The 17,879-nt window shown below is 39.8% G+C and overlaps 1 pseudogene; it reads left to right on the top strand.

Moving 5' to 3' along the window:
* The first annotated feature begins 16,042 nt into the window (after positions 1 to 16,042).
* Positions 16,043 to 16,836, top strand: LOC133252050 (large ribosomal subunit protein uL22-like; annotated as a pseudogene).
* The last annotated feature ends 1,043 nt before the right edge of the window (positions 16,837 to 17,879 follow it).

The following is a 17,879-nucleotide window of genomic DNA, read 5'->3' on the forward strand; positions in this document are numbered from 1 at the left end:
AGATGTCCATCAGCAGATGAATGGATAAGAAAGCTGTGGTACGTATACACAATGGAGTATTACTCAGCCATTAAAAAGAATACATTTGAATCAGTTCTAATGAGATGGATGAAACTGGAGCCTATTATACAGAGTGAAGTAAGCCAGAAGGAAAAACATAAATACAGTATACTAACGCATATATATGGAATTTAGAAAGATGGTAACAATAACCCTGTATACGAGACAGCAAAAGAGACACTGATGTATAGAACAGTCTTATGGACTCTGTGGGAGAGGGAGAGGGTGGGAAGATTTGGGAGAATCACATTGAAACATGTAAAATATCATGTAAGAAACGAGTTGCCAGTCCAGGTTTGATGCACGATACTGGATGCTTGGGGCTAGTGCACTGGGACGACCCAGAGGGATGGTATGGGGAGGGAGGAGGGAGGAAGGTTCAGGATGGGGAACACATGTATACCTGTGGTGGATTCATTTTGATATTTGGCAAAACTAATACAATTATGTAAAGTTTAAAAATAAAATAAAATTTTTAAAAAAAGAAAATGCACACTTCACTGTAAACCAGAATTGGCTTGAATTCTGGTTGTGATACATACTGGCTGTGTGATAAAATTACTTCTGTCATATCTCCTCTGAAAAACTGGGGTAACCTCTAGCTCCTAAGGCTGAACCCAAACCTGAAAGAAAAAAAAAATCATAGAAACCTATAGTGCGGGTTAAATTTCTTGGCAATGAGGCAAAACAGTTTTCTCTGAAATCCAAGCTCTGTAGAGCACAGCAGACCACTTTCCAGCGCCCACGAGGCAGTGCCAGGTGAAGCAATTACCTGGTTGATTGCAGGGGCTGAAATGTGCTGGAATGAGTCACTGATTAAGAGATTTATTTGGATTTCTGTTTGAGCTGTGTTTGATTAGCTTGTCCATGAAAGTAAGCAATTCCGTCTCCATGGACACATTCTACTGGACACAGAAGAGCTCTGTATCCCCAGCCCCAATTGTCGTTCAGGAAAGAGGCATGAGTTGGTATCATTAGCACATGTTCATTTGTTTTAATGGGGCATTAAGACTGATTTATATGGTGGCATTCGAGGTGAAAACTCATTCCAGAATTACACCTGTATAAGAACACTTAACATTAGCTTGCCAATGGGCTTTCCAAAAGGATGAAGACCAGTGTTCCTGATTTAGGGAATTTCCATTTCACTTAGCCATCAAGAGGATTGGTCAGAAACAAATGAACAAACAAACGAAAACCAGGAGCAGCAGCCCACAAAGAATCATCTTGTGAGTTTCTCTTTGGAAATCAAGCTCATGTTAGTGCTGCAGAACTCCAAGGTTGGCAGAGAGCAAAGTTAATATTCAGTTGCTCAAATTTCTGTATCTATCCTAAAGTGAAGTGAAGTGAAGTGAAATCGCTCAGTCATGTCCAACTCTTTGCGACCCTGTGGACTGTAGCCCACCAGGCTCCTCTGTCCATGGGATTCTTCAGGCAAGAATACTGGAGTGGGTTACCATTTCCTTCTCCAGGGGATCTTCCCAACCCAGGTATTGAACCCAGGTCTCCCGCATTGGAGGGAGACGCTGTAACCTCTGAGCCACCAAAGGTGACTGTAATTCTTTTTACTAGAAATGCTTCTCTTTTTTTCATTGGTAACACTAACACTTTGAGATACTGATATAATCATTATCGATTTTGCTATCATTCATCATGACGGCCTTAAGAGAGGTCAGTTCCCTATTTCTTTACAATAGCAAAGTCAAGAAAAACAACACTGCAGATTATCATCCTTTTTATACAATTTTCCCCTCAACATTAGTTCCTCTCCAGGTCCTGTTTGCTGTTCTACCTCCCGTTCCCTAATGACTGTCCCTTTATCCTCATCATTAATTGCTGGTGGTTCTGTTGGCAAAGAGAAATGGAGGGGAACATTATAAAAGTCATTCCAGCTAATATCAGGCTCATTCAATTGAAAATATGGGGAAAAATAACTTTCTACAGAGGACTTTGAAACAATCAGGAGAAAGAACTTTTCCAATGCCGGCACTGGTGTTGATGTGAAGAGAGGTAAATATTTAGTGACTTAATACTTAGTGATTTATTTGTAGGTTATTCCTTTAAAATCTGACTTGTTAAGCTTAAGCTATGAAAATAAGATCTGAGTCTCAATATTCACCAATGAATCTCCAGTTTTTTTTTTCCGTCAGTATTTATCACATAGGGTTTCCCAGGTGGCTGAATGGTAAAGCATTTGCCTACCAGTGCAGGAGATGTGAGTTGAATCCCTGGGTTGGGAAGATCCCCTGGAGTAGGAAATGGCTACCACTCAAGTATTCTTGCCTGGAGAATTCCATGGACTGAGGAGCCTGGCGGGCTACATTCCGTGGGGTCACAAAATAGCTGGACTTGACCTAGCGGCTTTAAAATAATAAATAAATAAACTCACATAAGGTGATTGATAAATCCATCAAAGTAATGGATAAGAAGGGAGCTTAGTTTGCCAGGACTATTCTTACCTGTTCACTGTCAACCCTCCTTGTTAGGAGAGTAAAATTAACAGGCAAGTATGTTCCTATCTGTCTTTATTCAAACCTTCCTAAGCTCATGGGATGAATACATAGCCTTGCAAGTGCATCTCTAGACCTTGATGCAAGGATCCATCCATTACACAAACCAACAATATTCATAATAACACAGTTTTCAAAAAGTAATTTTAGAATTTAAGAGCTGGAAAAGGAAGAGAGTGCTTAAAATAACAGCACTATTGAAGTCTCTACTTGCATTCTGACCCAACAGGATAAAAATTTTATTTTCAGCCCAGGTATGAAATTCAAACTAAATATTAAAAAAAAATGTATTTACAAAGGCATTCACATTTCAGTACAAGATTCTCTCCAGGTTACTATTTATTATCAAGGCAAGAATATTTCAAGAAGTGGGACATGCTTCCTAAGTGAAACCACCTTAAGCTTGCTTTGAAACTCTGGGGATGTACCAGTGTTTGTATTACCAGCACCTCATCCTTCCAAAAATAAATGCAATCAGGCCTCCAGATACTTCTAAACATATTGCACTTTTACTTTCTACCTGAACACAAAACATCTCCCAGGTGTTTGTGATCTTTATGTTTTAAAAATAAGGTTTAAGGTGTATATCCATCCATCTCTCATATCTGATTTCACATCTTGTTAGTCTGAACTGAATTCTTTATTTTATCTTTCAGTCTAACACCATCAGTAATTTCACATGAGAATCAACTCTAATATGTTCATATCTCATCAAGAAGGATAATGGTCCTGCCAAAAAGATCTATTTCTTTAGGTGTGCTTCTGCAGTGAAGGAGAGCTTTGCACTTGCAAAGCAAGAGGCTAGAAAGATGTTTGATTTTCATGGGTGTAACTGATCCTGTCATATTCTCGGGAACAATAGCTGTCAATCAGAAGAACATTAGATTTAAATTATTTATTTTGTATCACTTCCTATGGCTTCCCTTTATGCCAAACACCTAGGCTGATGAATTTATTAATCTGTAGCTGGTGGTTTCATCCATGCTGCAGAAAGAAAACAATTCAAGTGAGTAATCCCAGGGAACAAACTGTTCTATCATCAAACCTACATCTCCCAACCATCATTTTAAGCACTAAAGTCCTTTGAACTGTCAAAACAATGGGGCAATATTCATGATTTCTCTCCTATTTATAGAAAACTTGTCACTTCATTATTTCCAAGAAAGAAACTGTGCATATCCAAGTAGATTGAGGCAAAAATGGAGATTTTCAGTGAGAGAGAGGCAACTGGCCATATCTAAATAGTGTGTTGGGGGCGGGTTGGGTTAATAAAACCTAATTTCTTATTCTATCAACAGGACTGATATTCAGATTGAAGTATCAGGTTGATTTTGATGAACTCTAGAACATGACCTCCCAACTCTACAGAGTCAATCTATCGTTTAAAGGGTAAATCTATCGTTTAAAAGAAAAAATCAGGGAAAGGTAAAAATCATGGTTCCCCTAAAGGTATAAAAATTAACATGTGTTAAAGATTTTATTCTGGTTGGATGGCATCACCGACTCAATGGACTTGAATTTGAGTAAACTCTGGGAGTTGGTGATGGACAGGGAGGCCTGGCGTGCTGCAGTCCACGGGGTCTCAAAGAGTTAGACGCAACTGAACTGAACTGAACCTCTTCCAGACCAGACAGAATCCACATGCCTACAAGATATCTGCAATTTACAGAATTTTAAAATAATTCCCATAGAATCAGAATATAAGACAGAAGGCAGAAGGGTGCCGTGTAGGTAATGTCTTCTTTCCCACAGGAGCACAAAGTGTTAACTAGGAAAAGGGCTAAACATAGCAGGCTGCAAACATCCTCACTGGGTAACATAGGAAGCCTGCCAGCTCATATTAATTGCTTGCCTTGCGTCTTGACTAGCTGTAGCCTCTGTTCCACATACACTTCAGCTATTCCTCCTCAAACTAGCATGTGGCATTTTTCTACTTGTGCTGAAACAGAGAAAGACAGGGAACAGACTCTCCATACATAAAACCCAGTGAAGTTGTTCAAAAAGGCCTCCCTAAGATGTACTGGGTTGACCAAAAAGTTCATTTGGGTTTTTCCACAAGATGTTACAGAAAAGCCCCAGTAAACTTTTTGGTCATCCCAATACTACTCTGGCATGCGGATTTTTTTGAGCTAATGGCAAGGGAGACCATGTGGGCTCGAGACAAACCATGGCTTCTCTTAACTACTGAGAAAAATTTAAATTGGGTTATCTTCCCCAGAAAGAGAGTTATGACCAGAGGTAAAATTTAGATGTTGGCCCATCAGTATGGCACAACAAACGTCTTTTCTTCTGCTGTGAATAACCCTCTTATTCTTGGAAGCCTCAGGGCCCTATCTCATTCCCTAGCTCAGGATGGTGTACAGGTGACTCTTACTGAACTGTGTCAAACCCACAGGTTTGAACTCTGTGGGTCCATTTATACAGGCATTTTTTTTTCAATAGACACACACTGCAGTACAGCATGATCTACAGTTGTTCAAAAAATTGTGTTCCAGGAATGTGGAACCACAAATGTAGAGGCCAATCTGTAAAATGACATGCCAGTTTTCAACTGTTTGGGGATTGGTGCCCCAATTCCCACATTTTGCAGGTTCAACTGTATATACTTCATTTTACATTTCTGTACCTGAATCTCTCATATTTTGGGGGGCCCTCTCTTTGTGTGGATCACACTAAACTGTGGAAAATTCTGAAAGAGATGGGAATACCAGACCACCTGATCTGCCTCTTGAGAAATTTGTATGCAGGTCAGGAAGCAACAGTTAGAACTGGACATGGAACAACAGACTGGTTCCAAATAGGAAAAGGAGTACATCAAGGCTGTATATTGTCGCCCTACTTCTTTAACTTATATGCAGAGTACATCATGAGAAACGCTGGACTGGAAGAAACACAAGCTGGAATCAAGATTGCCGGGAGAAATATCAATAACCTCAGACATGTAGATGACACCACCCTTTATGGCAGAAAGTGAAGAGAAACTAAAAAGCCTCTTGACGAAGGTGAAAGTGGAGAGTGAAAAAGTTGGCTTAAAGCTCAACATTCAGAAAACGAAGATCATGGCATCCAGTCCCATCACTTCATGGGAAATAGATGGGGAAACAGTGGAAACAGTGTCAGACTTTATTTTTCTGGGCTCCAAAATCACTGCAGATGGTGACTGCAGCCATGAAATTAAAAGACACTTACTCCTTGGAAGGAAAGTTAGGACCAACCTAGATAGCATATTCAAAAGCAGAGACATTACCTTGCCAACAAAGGTCCGTCTAGTCAAGGCTATGGTTTTTCCTGTGGTCATGTATGGATGTGAGATTTGGACTGTGAAGAAGGCTGAGCACCAAAGAATTGATGCTTTTGAACTGTGGTGTTGGAGAAGACTCTTGAGAGTCCCTTGGACTGCAAGGAGATCCAACCAGTCCATTCTGAAGGAGATCAGCCCTAGGATTTCTTTGGAAGGAATGATGCTAAAGCTGAAACTCCAGTACTTTGGCCACCTCATGCGAAGAGTTGACTCATTGGAAAAGACTCTGATGCTGGGAGGGATTGGGGGCAGGAGGAGAAGGGGACGACAGAGGATGAGATAGCTGGATGGCATCACTGACTCGATGGACATGAGTCTGAGTGAACTCCTGGAGTTGGTGATGGACAGGGAAGCCTGGAGTGCTGCGATTCATGGGGTCTCAAAGAGTTGGACACAACTGAGTGACTGATCTGATCTCATGTAAGTGGGGTTCCCATGCATACGAAATTAAATTTGACTTTTTCCTATAAATCAGTCTCATGTCAACTTAATTCTTTGACCAGACACAAGAACCTAAAAGGATAGTTTTCTTCCTCTGCAACCCAGGATTCTAATAGCTGACATCTATAGATGACATTTAAATAATCAATTATTTCATGAATCTATATCAAGTGCCTGCACCAACACCCTCTCTTCTAGGTAATGGAATCTTAATGTTATACGATGAAGATGGAGGCAGAGACCATACTCTATCTCAGGAGACTTTATTAACATGAATAGAAGAAAACATCTAGTCACCAAGGCTTCCTTAAATTAAAGGACATTCATGAGGAATCATACACAAGTCACTAGCCAATACATTATGTCTTTTTTAAAAATTTCCTCCCAACTTCAGTTTCCTTCCATCATCATCATAACCAATGTCTTGTAATTAACAGAATAACAGCTATGGTTTTCCCTTTCTGGGCTATTTGTGACATCCCATGACTTAAAGAATGTTTAATTTAGACTTGAGGGTGGGAGACATTGCCAGCCACTCTAGACCTTCCCATTTTCTTGCCATATTCAAATCTGGAACTGTGCTTTAAAGACTCAAGTTATGAATATATTATACAGCAGGTAAAGGAAGCTAGATCTAAAATATAACAGATGAAGGAAATTAGATTTTTATCAGGCAGCCATAAGAAGGCACGAATTGAGAAAATAAAAAAAGTTAGCCAAGTATTCAAAAGCAATTTCCTAAGGAGACAAAGAGAACAATGAAAGACAATTAGTGAAAGAAAAGACTTTCAGTCTATTCCTGACCAGAGGAAATAAATTCTGCTCTAATACTAGGCTTCTAAATTAGTAATATTAATATGAGGATTTAATAGTAACCAATCAAGCCCTAAATCAGTAGTTTTGAACTGGTAAAAGACCTTTTTTTAATTTTTTTTTTCAAGTATGCTTCAGTTTAAGGGCTTCCTTGATAACTCAATTGGTAAAGAATTCACCTATAATGCAGGAGACCCTGGTTCAATTCTTGGGTTGGGAAGATCCACTGGAGAAGGGATAGGCTACCCACTCCAGTATTCTTGGGCTTCCCTGGTCGCTCAGCTGGTAAAGAATCCGCCTTCAATGTGGGAGACCTGGGTTTGATACCTGGGTTGGGAAGATCCCCTGGAGAAGAGAAAGGCTACTTCTGTATTCTGGCCCAGAGAATTCCATGGAGTGCATAGGCCATGCACATAGGGTTGCAAAGAGTCAGACACGACTGAGTGACCTTCATCTTCACTTTTCAGTTTATTTTAGCAAAAACTGATTTCAAACCAGACAACACCAAACCACAAGTGTTTAGGAGTGCTCCACCAACAGAAGCTCAGTGAAGAACATTTACAGAGAAAAGGAAGAAGAAAATGACTATTGATGGCTATAGCCTAAACCCTACTTTGCTGTTGGTGATCAGTGGCCCATAGCTTTCAATTTCATAACCTTGACCTATTTCCAGCCTTATTTACTGCTTATTAGGCCTCCATGGCCTGAAAAATGCTTATTAGGCTTCCATGGCCTCTAGCCTGGAAAATCCCATGGACGGAGGAGCCTGGTAGGCTGCAGTCCATGGGGTCGCAAAGAGTTGGACACGACCGAGTGGTTTCACTTTCACTTTTCACTTTCATGCATTGGAGAAGGAAATGGCAACCCACTCCAGTGTTCTTGCCTGGAGAACCCCAGGGACGGGGGCTGCCCTCTATGGGGTCCCACGGAGTCTGACACGACTGAAGTGACTTAGCAGCAGGCCTCCATGGCAGTAGAGCCTCCTTAGTCTCATTGCCTCCTTGTCTTATTTAACAAATCCAAGACAAACTGTCCCTATATCCTTGCCCCAATCACTTGTATTTTTCTTAGCTCACATTCTGTACTTTGCCCTCTGATCATCAGCAAGTCCGTGAGAGGTGAGGGTGGGGAGAGAAGAATTAGACATTGTGAGTGTCTGACAAAGGATTAGTACATTAATGCCACAGATTTATAAACAAAATAAGACTCTGGATGATCCTATTCAAGTCTTACATATCTTTTAGAAATAACGTTGGAGAAAAATGGTAATTTGGGAAGATTGCTTGACTGGGAGCCATAAGACCAGGGCTCCAGGGCCAAACATGCCTCTAATTCAGGTGAGAATTTGAGCAGAGATAGGCCAGTCTTAGTTGCCACATTTTTCTGAAACAAAGTAAGGTTTTGGAGAAGGATGGAAAGGATGATGACTACATAAGTGTTCTAAAGACCCTCATGGTCACACGTCTATGCCCATGGGGATGTGGGCCAGGATGAATAGAAAGTCCACAGGCAGAGTTACTGACCTCAAGCCCACTTACACATGAGCAGAACAGTTGTTACTCTTGACATGATCTGCAAACTTCTGCTTGATCTTCCGCCCAACAGCCACAGTGCCAGTCCCTCTCTTCTTTATCTTCTGTTCTCTAGTCTCCCATGCTTCCTTCCACTTTCACTGGTTCTTATAGCTACTCCCAGTCACCGTGCTTAATAGAACTCTGTGCTGAAAAATTGAATCCAAGCAGGACCATGGACACATCAAGTCACTCTGCTGAATAGAACTCTGTGCTAAAAATTGAAACCAAGCAAGACCCTGGGCACAGAAGCCTCTCTGTGTCCCCCTTTCTTATTTGCAGGACAAAAGCTTTCAGCCTCCTACCATAGAACAGATTTAAACAGTTCCTAACCAGGGAAGTAGGAAAAAGGGCAAAGAAGGAACAATATTGCAGCTATTAAGACAGAATCCTGATTCCTCTTCAAGGGATATAAACAGCATGTTTTAGTTCTTCTGAAGGAAGCAAGGCTCTCATCCAGATGGGGGGTGGTCATTTCAGGCTGAGCACAAGATTCCTGGAGCACCATCCTGTCACCCACCACCAATCAATGAGAAGAAAATCGTATGTCCTGCAGGTGTCAGCCCACAATTTGCCTATAAATACTTCTCCCGCAAACCATCAGGGAGTTCAGGTTTTTTGAGCATGAGACACTCGTTTTCCTTGCTTGCCCCTAAAATAAACCTTTCTCTGCTCCAAACTCCGCCATTTCAGTTTGTTTGATTTCACTGTCAGGCACATGAGCTTTTGCTAACAAAACAAACCTTAGAATAAACTTCTCACTCTTGGGTTTATGTTCCATCCCATTGCCATGGCCTGCAGTCCTTACATGATCTGGCATCTTCTCACTTCTCAATTCATCATGCACTGCTTTTCCTCTCATTTTTAAAACTTTATTCCATACTGTTCTAATTTCCATTTTACAAACATGACATGCCACTTGAACCTTGGGCTCTTCTGTCCTGCCTGTGTGTGCAACTCTCCTTACCCCTTCTTCATCCAGCTAACAACTACTGATCCTTTATATGCCACCACGAATGCCTCTTTGGGGAAGCCTCCTTACCATGTAGGAAGTCTGCAGCTGCAAACAATAGCACTCTATAATTTAAATAGTTTAAACAAAAATAAATGTATTTCCTCACACAAAAATCCACCTGGGGAGAGAGTTCCAGGGCTAACTCCATTGTTCAGTCAGCTCATCAGGTCCCTAGGTTCTCCCCACTGGTCTGCTCTTTCTTAGGTTCCTGAGACAGCTACAAGAGTCCCAGCCATCACAGGGAGACCCTTAGCATCCAGAGAATGGAGAGGTCCCTCCCTCCATGTCTGTCTTTATCAGGATATAAAACATTTCCCAGAAGCACTCAACAGCGTCCCAGCTGCAAGTGGCCAGCATTGGCTACATTTCTTTTTTTCTAATTGAAAAGGAAGTGCAGGGAGGGAGGAGGGAGGAGGGTTCAGGATGGGGAACACATGTATAATTTTTTTAAATTAAAATTGAAAAAAAAATAATAATAAATTAAAAAAAAAGAAAAAAAAAGTGCAGAAACAAAGTATATTTGTAGCTTCTAGCATGAGAGGCAGAGGCTGCTATGAAAAAGATACATCCATGCAAGATAGACTCTCTTGCTGTAAGCACTTCCTATTCTTTGTTATACTTAACGGTAGTAATCACAAGATAATTGTTAGCTGTTTGATAACTGTTCATTTCCTATGTTGTTGTTCAGATGCTCAGTCGTGTCTGACTCTTTGTGACTCCATGGACCGCAGCACACCAGGTTTCCCTGTCCTTCACTGTCTTCTGGAGCTTGCTCAAACTCATGTCCATTGAGTTGGTTGATGCCATCCAACCATCTCATCCTTGCAGTGTGATCTGAGGCAGCTACCTCACTTGGTTGAGAGTCATTTTTCTCAAATGAAATATGGTAACTAAAATGGTGACTTCTATTGATGATTCAGTGAGAGTGTGATTAAAATCTCAGGAAAAAGGGTAACCTTATTTATCTCAAATAATTGTTGCTATTAGCATTATAATCATTACTACTACTGATATTATAGAAAGATACTTTGCTTCATTTTTTTTCCTTATGACGGAGTTCAGGGAAGGCTACCCCAAATATGTCACTTTGGTATATCAATTATTTGCCGTTAAAGTTACTTGAACAACTGATACAAGAGGGACACACTGACCCTCCTTGGTCCCGGAAACTGGAACCTAGCAGGATCCCATGGGGCCTTCCCTCATATCCTCTGCTTTAGCTCTTCTCTGAAGTACCTAGACAACAGTATTTTATAAGCATGTCCTGAGTTGTTTAGCAGATGTAAAAAACCTCTCCCTCACCAACAAAGGGAAGATGTTAACTACTTGATGACCATGAGCACATAACCCCAGGACTTCTGGAGCCTAAGGATGGATGCTGTTCATCCCTGTGGCACCACCCTGTTACCTCACCATCAGCCAGTCAGAGAACGGTGCACAAAATGATCAAAGACCCTACAAACTCTCTCCCTCACCTGTCTTTTAAAAATGCTTTGCCAAAACTCTTCAGTGAGTTTGGGGCCTTTAGAGCATGAGCCACCCTTCTCCTTTCTTGACCCTACAATAAACCTTTCTCCGCTCCAAACTCTGATGTTTGTTTGACCTCACTGTGCACCAGACACATAAACTTGTGTTAACAAAAGCAGGCAATAAACCCCCCAGGTCAAAGGAGCCTCTCTGTACCAGGGCATCCTTATCCCCAGAGAGGCTCTATCAACAAAGCTTGCCATTTCTTTACCGCTTTACTTTCTAATTCACTACCCTTCACCCGAACCCCTCTGTCTTCTCAATTCTTTACAAATGTATTGTTTTTTCCCCCCCCCAAACAGTAAAAAAGCTGCCTGCTTTGGTCATTTGAGTCTCATATTCCTATGAACTCCCATAGGAGTTAATATCTTTTTCCTCCATTGTGTCCATTTAATTACTGCAACAGCCAAAAGAACCAAGAGTGGGAGAGATTTTCCCCCTCCCTGAAACTTACCTGTATGTTCATCACAGCAAAAAGGAAACAAAAAGCCCTAAGTTTCCTCTGATATCAGAGGGGTGTATCAGAAAAACAGGAGGGCAGGAGAACTATGAGACCCAGAAGAAAATGAAATTCTTCATCAGCCTAAGCTTAGAGGGAGAGGGCAAAGTCTAAAGGCTTCTGCGAATCTGCACAACGCAGCCTCATTCTGCTTTCTGTTTGGATATTACGCCTCCCCAGCGGGGGAATAAATAAAAAAAAAAAGAACCTTTTTAACACCTTCCAACTGAAAACCGTGTGAATCTTTTCAAAAAAGGCATCTAGCTTTCTTCCCAGCATATTTATCACCATTGTTATCCTCGGCCTAGCCACTTAGGAAATTCAATTCAAGATGACAGAATCAATGGTATTGTTTTTTGGTTTTGTTTTTGTTTTTTGAAACCGTGATATTCTGAGAAAATGTAAATATATGGAGAGAGAGCAGGTGCACATGTTCACTTGGGGGGAAGATGACAACGCATTATGGCTTCAAAATCGCAGTCACGCCTCTCAGAATCACATTTTCACCTGCCACTGAGCCCTGCTTTCAGAGCTCCCTGTGGTCTCTGGAGTCCCCAGTGCGGTTTCAGCCGCCCCTGTAAAAGCCATCTTTCCACTTTGAGAAGTGCTACCAGCCTGGGCAAACATAAGCAAGAATAACTGAGTAAACAAAGCCAGGTGCAATTTGAATGCAAGTTTAAAAAAAGAACACCTTTCAAGGGAAAAAGACTACAGATCTGATTTTGTAACAGGTTAATTACTGTCTAACATCCTAATTAGCAGTGAACACTGGATTTAAAATGGGTTAACAATGGAGGGGGGCTCCAGGAATTAATACATTTGCATTTTGTAATTCTGAATTTCTCCTTTAGAACATCCTGACCAAATATATATAGTCATGGTTTGGTGGTTCTTCCACGAAACTGGGTGAACACTTGTCATTTATAGTTGGGATGACAGACAGAAATAGTTGGACTCAATGATTTAACAAGTCAAAACATCAACTAACTATGTCTATATACCAAAAATTTTTGTGGAGACAAATATAGAACTGTTTAAATTTAGGGACAACACTTAATTGAAAACTGAAAAAATAAAACCTGACTGTGAACAGAGACTTCACATAAAACAATGAGAATCTGAGTGATTGATGGAAATAGCTGTCACTCATATCAGACTAGTTTAACACTTGTCCTCACAGAGAAAATGTAAATGTCTAGATGAATGTATTTCCCATGCTACCTATACACTACTTGATCTGAACTCATTATATGTAGAGGAGTTCTTTGTATTTATTCATATCCAGGGTTTTGTTTAACTTTTTCAATAGTAGCTAAAATGGAGAATGTCTTTCATAGTGTCAGATATCACTATTGGCTTATACTCAGACTGGATTCATTATTTACACTCAGCTTGAAATTCTAATTATCTAAACCTCAAAGTAGCCAATATATCAGTCATGTAACTTGACATTGATATGCACATAAAACAGTAACAATTTCATGGATCTTTATGTCTGCCAAATCAGAGAATCCAAAATGACACTCAGGGTCAAAAATGATTGTGAACCAGAATTTTTTCTCTCCCCCCAAATATAATGTGCCATTGAGTCTATTTTGAAGAAATACTTAAACTATGGAGTATGGAGGCTCAAGAAGAAAATGTGTTATGGAGGGCAAAAACAAAGCAAAACAAGACGTAACAACAAAACATACGAAAGCAATAAAAAAGAACAACTATTTGATCCATTTGCTATCTTGCAGAGTTTGGTATTAATAAACAGCAGAGATGAAATCTTAGACTCCATCACAGTCTGAGAATAATAAAAACCAAAAGACATCCTTCTGTTGAGTTGAATAAAAAGTAAACAAGCAAAAAACCCTTACCATTAAAGAAGGGAATAGACCTTACCACACTATCCACATCAGTTTACCCCAAAACACTGCCCAAGCAGGCAATGACAGAAAGAGGGGAGAGTGAGATGGAAGAACAATTCAGTGACAGAGAAGACAGATCGAGGATCCTAGCATGTATTTGGTAGAAGCTCTAAACAAACAAAAAGAGGAAGGTGGAAAAGCAAAATTTGAATAAAAGTAGTTGTTTGTTTTTTTTTTCTCAAAATGAAAGAAAACTCACATTTTAGATTAAAAGAGAACTGCTACTGCCAAGGATAAATACAGTAAGTCTACATATGGAAACATTACCATCACCCTTCAGGAAGGAAAAAAAGCTCAAATTACCAGGGATCAAAAACCAGCTATTCTCAAAGGAAGGACATTTTATATTATATTTTATCCTCAAATAAACTGAAAGCCAATTTTTAATCACTGTCCATTCTGGGTGGTGCTAAAAATGTGAAAATAAAAGCAACAACAAAAACCTCAACAACCAAGAAATGTTATCCATTCAATCATTCAAAATCCATTAAACAATTATTCACAGGTATATGAGAACTAAGATAATTTATCCAAATCAACTATTAAGACAAGAAAAGAACTCAATTAGAAGGTGTAGAGGTTACCAAAGAACAGAAATCTTGATTTAAAATATTGGTAAATTTTGGGGTACCTATAGGAAAAGCTGTATAGTATACTATACTTAAACTTTTTGTTTGAAATAATAGTGGATCACTACACTGTTTTAAGAAAGAAGACCAATTTAGGAAGGAACATTCAGAATGTTGGACTCCTGTTGATGTTAAAATATTGAAGGCTGACCAGAAAAATGTGTAAAGGAAGCTAGAATAATTGGGAAAATAAAGTCAGTATCTTCATTGAATTACAATACAGACCAATTCATGCAAAAATCATTAATGGGGGATATGATGCTGAGAATCAAGACGTGAAAGGCTCTATATTTTGTAATAAAGAGCCTGACTTCAGTATTTGACGTTTAACTAGTGACTGGTTTTAAGTCTCATTCCTCTCTTTTCCCTCTCTGGTCCCCATCTGAGTAAAAGGATAAGGAGGCCACGTAACTCCTTTTATTGGCAGGAGTTTCAAATCCATCAAGCTCCTGCCCACCTATAGGAAGTCTTACCCAGGTCCAAGCCCCTAACCATTGTAAAATGCCAGTCTCCATTCCCTGCTCTCTCTCAAGGGCCTGTTTGGGAAGCTGACTCTCCTGCTGTCTACCAATGAAGTAAAAAAATAAATAAATAAAACATCTTCATTTGAGTAATATATCTTTTCATGCTCCCTTTCTATGTATGTGGCGTCATCATTTAAATCAAATTTTGCATTGAGTCCATCCAATCTCAATTTAATCAGAATTGAGTTGAATTCAAGATTATTCCTGTTAATCAGTTTTCAAGTACCAAGTTGTAAGGTAAAAACATACACTGTGGAGAAATAAGACAACGCTTTGACTGGGTGATCAAAGTTGACATCACTGATGAGGGGCAGACATACTCGCGAGTCCCCAAGAATGACAGGCCACTGTGCAGTTTTCCAGCTCAGAACACATAATTTAAAAACAACCCTGAGGGAAGATAAATTAAAAACAAGAAAGAGCCCATTAAAAAGGAGAGAGGAGAATGCAGATTTTATTCTTCAAATGTGTCGATATCTTAAAAACAGGGAGGGCTAGAGAAATGTATCAAATTAAAGAATACATGACAACTAAATGCAGCACCTGACTCTAGACTGGAGTCTGTATTAAAAGGAGAAATACTATAAATGACACTGGGTCAACTGATAAAAATGGAATGTAGATAACATGTGCTCAGCCATGCTTGACTCTTCGTGACCCCATGGACTGTAGCCTGCCAGGCTCCTCTGTCCATAGAATTCTCCAGGCAAAAATACTGGAGCGGGTTGCCATTTCCTCCTCCAGGGGATCTTTCTGACCCCAGAATCAAACCTTCATCTCTTGTGTCTTCTGCATTAGCAGGTGGATTCTCTACCACTGTGTTACCTAGGATGCCCACTGAAGTTGATAACTGCCCTTTATTTAAGAAGGTATCCTGTTCTTAGGAAATACATACTTAAGTATTCAGTTTAAAGGGCCATGACGCAACACTTGCAAATAGTTCAGAAAAAATCGCATGTGTGTACACTCATACAGACTATACTTATTAATGATAAAACACAAAGTCAGTAAAATATTAACAATCCATGAATCTAGGGCAAGAATATATATTCTTTTTATTATTAAAACCACTTTTCTGGAAACAAAAAAATTATTTTGAAATTAAAGGTTGAAACATCTTGCATGTTCTTCCATATGCATAGTTTGAGAAATAGAAGAAAAACTTTGGTGACAGATTTTTAATCCACTTGTATAATAAAAAATTGATGCCTCTTTTTTTTCCAGTAAGCAGCCTGAGGTGACCCCTAAAAGTGGTACACTATTCACTTGACCCAGAAAACCCCACAAAACCATGCAAATCTAGAGGTTCAAATCGTGTTCATTTTAAGAACACTCGTGAAACTGCCCAGGCCATAAAGGGTATGCATATCTGAAAAGCCACCAAGTATCTGAAGGATGTCACTTTAAAGAAGCAATGTGTGCCATTCCGTCGTTACAACAGTGGAGCTGGTAGGTGTGCACAGGCCAAACAGTGGGGCTGGACGCAGGATCGGCGGCCCAAAAAAGAGTGCTGAATTTTTACTACACATGCTCAAAAATGCAGATAGTAATGCTGAACTTAAGGGCTTAGATGTAGATTCTCTGGTCATTGAGCACATCCAGGTGAACAAAGCCCCCATGATGCGGCGCAGGACTTACAGAGCTCACAGTCAGATCAACCCCTACATGAGCTCTCCCTGCCACATTGAGATGATCCTTACTGGAAAAGAACAGATCATTCCTAAACCAGAAGAGGAGGTTGCACAGAAGAAAAAGATATCCCAGAAGAAACTGAAGAAACAAAAACATGGCCTGGGAATAAATGCCGCAAAAAATAAATGCAAATAAAAGTAAAAAAAAAAAAAATTGAAGCCTTACATATGTATAAGACAAATTTATAACAAACTGGGACATATATATCCCTTCACCCAGTAAGTAATAAATATACATGTTTCAAAACTCATGTAACATATAGAAAGTGGGAAGGTTCTACACCACAAAGGACCAATGGCAACAATTTATTATGTTAGAAAACAACAACAAGAAGAATCTTAGAGATGTGGAAGCTTAGAATAATTCATGTGCTATAAAGAAAATCAAACTGGAAATATTCTTGTAAGAATTGGGTATTCTTACAACTGAATGACAATCAAAATATCATATGTTACAACTGAGCTAAAATGGTGCTGAGAATTATAGCCAAACTGAATTCATTTTTTTGAACTTTAAATAAGCATCTCCCTACAAAAGCTGAAACAGAACATAATAAGCCAAATGAAAAAAGATGAAAGAATAAATAAGTAATCATCAAAGCATAATACAAAAGATGATGACAAACTTCCCTGTTGGTAGAATCTGCCTGCCAATGCAGGGGACATAGGTTTGATTCTTGGTCCAGAAAGATTCCACAAGCCGCGGGGCAACTAAGCCACTGCACCTCAACTACTGAGCTCACTAGAGAAGCCTGCTTGCCTAGAGCCCATGCTCCACAAGGCAAGCCACCCCAGAGAAGCCCGGGCGCTGCATCTAGAAAGCAATCCTCACTCGCCACCACCACAGAAAGCCTGCTAAGCAGGAAGAAGACTGAGCACAGTCAAAAATAAATATTTTTCTTTTTAAAGAAAACACGATTGTGATTTTAAAAAATGGTAAATAAAGTAAAAAAACACTATCTTATGAGCTAGACAAGCTCCAGCTAAGCTTACTGGAGGGAAAGTACTGAGAAAAAGAAATGACATAACTGGAGATAGGATAGAGTTTCTATGTGTTATCTGAATGACAAAGATATATACAAAAACATTTTGTCTATGAAACTAGCTCATTTGTACTGATACAGATGAACCTAGAGTCTGACATACAGAGTGAAGTCAGTCAGAAAGGCTTCTCTGGTAGCTCAGCTGGTAAAGAATCTGCCTGCAATGTGGGAGACCTGGGTTAGATCCCTGGGTTGGGAAGATCCCCTGGAAAAGGGAATGGTTACCTTTTTCAGTATTCTGGCCTGGAGAATTCCATGGACTGTATAGTCTGTGGGGTCACAAAGAGTTGGACACGACTGAATGACTTTCACATTCATTCAAATAAGAAAGAGAAAAAC

This window comes from Bos javanicus, chromosome 7 (genome assembly GCF_032452875.1).
Source record: "Bos javanicus breed banteng chromosome 7, ARS-OSU_banteng_1.0, whole genome shotgun sequence".
Taxonomy (NCBI): Eukaryota; Metazoa; Chordata; class Mammalia; order Artiodactyla; family Bovidae; genus Bos; species Bos javanicus.